The following is a 4703-nucleotide window of genomic DNA, read 5'->3' as shown; positions in this document are numbered from 1 at the left end:
AAGGGGTGGGGGTGCCTTCATTGGGTACAACCTCTATTATTTTTCCTCCCTCTCTTATTCCTTGGTGTGGCCGGCCAACATCCTCTCCCTCTCTTCCTCTTTGTGGTGGCCGAAACATCCCTCTTGCTTGGAGCTCTTGTGGTGGCCGGATACTACTTGGAGAAGAAGAAGAAGAAGGAGAGAAAGCTTGCATCCCTTGGAGCTTGGTTGGTGTTTTTCTTCTTCCTTGGTGAAGCTTTCTTGTTTTGGCCGAACCTAGCTAGGAGGAGAAGAAGGTGTTTGGTGGTTTCTCATCTCGGAAGACCGTTGCCCACACAACATCCGAGGTTAGAAGAGGAATACAGTAGAAAATCAAGAGGTCTTTCTAAAAGGTATAACTAGTAATTTTTCTTTCCGCATCATACTAGTTATTTTTGGAAATAATACCAAATACAAGAGCACTACAAGAAATTTTAGATTTAACCACACCTAATAGACAACAGTTTTTCGAGAAACTGTTGTCTTTTTGCCATTTAACAACGGTTTTATTGAAAACCGTTGTTGTTCACCATAATTTTTTTTAAATGACAACGGTTTTTAAAAAACTGTTGTCTAATGTATGTCAAAGACAACAATTTTTAAAAAACTGTTGTCTAATGTATGTCAAAGACAACGGTTTTAAAAAACTGTTGTCTTTTAGCGTTGCTTACATGATAATATACAACAGTTTTATTAAACTGTTGTCTATTGAATGTTGTTGAATCCCAAAAAAATAATAGTTTTTTTTTAACTTCACGAAAAAAAACTCACGAACAAAGAGTTTTTTTGTTCGCGTGAGGCTAGGTCACCACTGTCGATTCCCCTTTCCCCTCCTTCCCAACCCGACGCTGATCCTCGCCGCCTATCGACGCCGCGATACTTCTTCTCCCCGCATACATAACCACCAGCCAAGAGTTACTGAACGTCGGCTGAAGCCTCATTCAGTCGTGCCTTGCTCCAATCAACGCCATAGCTGTCGTCGCCGAGCCCTAACTCTTCCCCGACGCCGAAGCCACGAGGAAATCGATCGCGCTAGCACCAAGCGTCCACCGCCGGCTAAGGCTCTTCTCCACTGATCACTGGAGTCCATCCGGAGATTTCTCTTCTCCTAGAGTCGCCGACCTTGCATTGGTGGATCTCCGGTTAAGAGGGGTTTGAACCCTAGATCTAACCTCCTGCGGCGCCTCTCTACACATCGCAGCTTCGACAATCGAACCAGGTTTGCTCTAACCGATCTTTACTCTAGTGTTGGCATTGCCCTATTCCTCTGTCCTAGCTCACCGCCACAATAACCTCCCGAGCCCTTGATAATTAGCATTTTGATACATTATTTCTACCCTTAATTTTCATGTTTTAATCCTTTCATATGATTAATTGTTAATTTTTATCATGTTTATTAAGTTGGATTTATATTATGAGTTTTGTTATAATTCTTCCTATTTTTATGGATTTCTACTTATAATTGTGCACTTTTATTTTCTAGGGATTGAGCTCAAGTTGATCCAAATTGAACCTAAAGACTTGAGTCAATGAGAAGTCCAATCTGAAGAAATTTGAGCCATTGGATCAAATCTGAAGCAAATTAAATGAAAGATTGATTAATTCTAACCGTTCATCAAGATCTGGTTGATTTTGGCCAATCTGTGTAGATCTGGTGTGATCTGAGCCGCTCATCTTGATCTAGCCATCCGGACCATTCAATGGGTTTCAGTTGATCTCAACCATTCACTCAAATTTGATCTCAGCCACTCCTTCGGATCTGGGTTGATCAGGACCGTCGGATCGGATTTGGGGGAATAAATCCACAAAGCAAGCATTTCTGATGGGGGGCATCGCATCTTCTCCCGTTCGGCTCCTTCTCACGCGACTGTCGTTTCTTCTCCTTCACCGACGGCCGGCGGCCGGCGACCACCTCCACTCAACCACCGCTGCCGGCCCGACACCATCTCCTTCCTTCTTCTATTCACACCGCAGCCAAGGAATTTTGCCTCTACCGCTCAGTCTTCTCTCTGTTCGCGACGTCCTCTGTGTTCGCGGCATTTCTTCCTCGCACGGGCTAGGGTTCGCGACAGATTCAACAGGCGACTTCATTCCTCCGAGTTTTGAGTTCGAGCAGCAACATCTTCTCCAGATTTGGTCAGCACAGTAGACTTCAATTCCAGCACTACTTCCTTCATCCAGACCAGATTTGGCTAGTCACAACTCCACCTTTTCTTCCACGGCAGTCTTCAAGTTCGATCAGCAATTCTTCAACAGATCTGGACAGCTTTTGTTTGTTGCAGTTTCTTCACTTGATTCGAATTGATAGTGATGTTTCTTTTAGTTGATTATTTGATGCTTGTATTGAGTTGTTCTCCCTTGTTTTAGATTTGCACGTACTCATGTCATTTCGATTTATGCTCATAAGGTGTTCGACAAAATGTTTCTTTCAACAGTAGGTTTAAATTTGTGCACTTTATTTCACTTAATGTTTGCTTGTCTTATCTTTTGCAATTGCTATAAGTTTTGTTCTTCATTTGAATGCAATTAGGCTAGGGTAGATTAGCTTTCTTTAATGCTCTAAGTTACATTCCATGCTTAGTTTCATTACATGCTTAGTTTCAATATCGCTACTAGTATTTCATGTTTGGAAATAGATTTAAGCGAGAAGTTTGCAGGCTGACGACATCTTTGCCATGTGCAATTCAATCTTTGTAGGATCTTGAAGCACAAACAAAGTGATTGTTTGTGCTTTATCTAAGTGATTGTTTGAACAGTTTTATAGCATGCATCTTGACAATTAATATAATTTTGAAGATCACTATCAAGGAAGAATGTTCATAGGAAAGTAAAGGCTAAGGAGAAGATCACGTAATTAACTACACGGGTAGGTTTTCGTAAGAATTCAACTTTTTCTTGATCCATTCTTATGTAGTCCATGGTACACATTAAAGATTTCACTGTAGCTTATTTTCAGTATTCTAACATGTAAATTAATACACTTCTGTGGATCCTCCAAACAATCTAAGTTGTGATGGATTGATATCCCTTTATGTTCCAAACCTTTGTTTTTTTTTTGGAGCTTGTAATTTTCATTGCAAATAATCCATATGGTGTATGAATTACATTCAGTCCAGTATAAACTTAGCACTTTCGCTTCAGAGGCAATTTATGGGTTTTATTCTACAATCATGTTTACTAATTGATCAGATTGATTAAGAAGGGCGTTGGAGTAGCTTGGTAAATTTGTTTTGCTAGGTTATGATAAATTAGCATTCAGCAGAATAGATGTTTGGATTTCTTCTTCAAATCACACAGTAATATTTCTCGTCATTGGTGAAACAATCAATCCACTCTCATTATAACTTCCACAACAGAAAATTTTATGTTATTTGCCTACTACCAATGCAGTTTAACTGATTTTACATTGACTGAACAAGGTTGATTTTATTTAGGTATCAAACTCTCCCATTTGTTTTAGATATTGCATGTCTTGTTTGTTAATTTCTCCAAACAATTATTTCTCAATTTGTTAACAAGGAAACTCATGTTAGCATAGTCATGATCAAAGCCTAATTATAGTTTACAATTATCTAAGTGTTATTGATTAATTGTTCTGTCCTTTCTTCTGGTTCTTTTTTTTTTTAAATTTGTGCACTCATTTAGATGGTTTATTATTCTTGTTGTGATGAATTCAGGTCTAGTGAAAATACTGAAGAAGTATGACAAGAAAACAGAAGCACTTATCAGGCAGCCCTTCATCGAAAAGGTGTTGCATAGCCATTCTTTACAACTGATCTCCTATATATACAAACTCGTGAAGGAGTGTGTGGCTATGCTCGACCACCTCTTCCCCAGCAACAACCTGTCAATTTCAGCAGAATGCGACGGACAAAATGGAGTACCAAAGCCGGCACAATCAGGTGGGAGGGTTCCGGAGTTGGAGGAGATTAAATATATGTAGAGCTTATACATGAAGAGCACCGTAGCAGCGCTACGGTCCTTGAAACAGATCAGGAGCAAAAGTTCAACAGTCATAACAGATTAGAAAATCTTGTGTTATATTGTTCTACCTTTATTTTAATAGTGTTATCATTTTGTTGGTTGCTTGTGAAATTTTGTTTGTTGCTTATGAAATTTCTTCAGAATGTTATAGATATTATTTTTGAATGTTAGAAAATTGTATATTAAATTTTATTTTGAAATTTAGTATTTTGAATGATTTATAATATTGAAAAATTATGTATTAATTTTTTTTTATTTTTTATCTAAAAAAGACAACGGTTTTTCACCGTTGTCGTAGATAGTTTAAAACTGTTGTTGAAGACCCTGTTATTAAAGGTAGACGCTCAAAGACAACGGTGAAAAACTGTTGTCTTTGAAGGAAAAGACAACGGTTTTTCACCGTTGTAAAACTGTTGTCTTTGAAGGAAAAGACAACGGTTTTTCACCGTTGTAAAACTGTTGTCTTTACCTTCAAAGACAACGGTTAAAAACTGTTGTCTTTGGGCACCCCTTTTAACAACACGGCATTTAACAACAGTCCAAAAGGGGCTACGACAACGGTGAAAAACCGTTGTTGTTAGGCTTTTTTCTTGTAGTGTCGAGGCTTACGATTCTAGGATTTCGAATATGTTTTTTGATGTTGTGTTCTTTTATTTTTTCTTTTCCTTGTGATTTGATTGTTCCTTTCGGTTAACCTAAAG

At 38.5% G+C, this 4703-nt stretch overlaps 1 long non-coding RNA gene across 1 annotated transcript; it reads left to right on the top strand.

The window, feature by feature from the left end:
- The first annotated feature begins 1848 nt into the window (after positions 1-1848).
- On the top strand, positions 1849-3958 carry LOC122006233. The gene is made up of 2 exons (XR_006118656.1): positions 1849-2884; positions 3696-3958. It is a non-coding gene; the product is annotated as an uncharacterized LOC122006233 (long non-coding RNA).
- The last annotated feature ends 745 nt before the right edge of the window (positions 3959-4703 follow it).

This window comes from Zingiber officinale, chromosome 7B (assembly GCF_018446385.1).
Source record: "Zingiber officinale cultivar Zhangliang chromosome 7B, Zo_v1.1, whole genome shotgun sequence".
NCBI classification, from domain to species: domain Eukaryota; kingdom Viridiplantae; phylum Streptophyta; class Magnoliopsida; order Zingiberales; family Zingiberaceae; genus Zingiber; species Zingiber officinale.
This window is presented reverse-complemented; position numbering and strand designations above follow the sequence as displayed.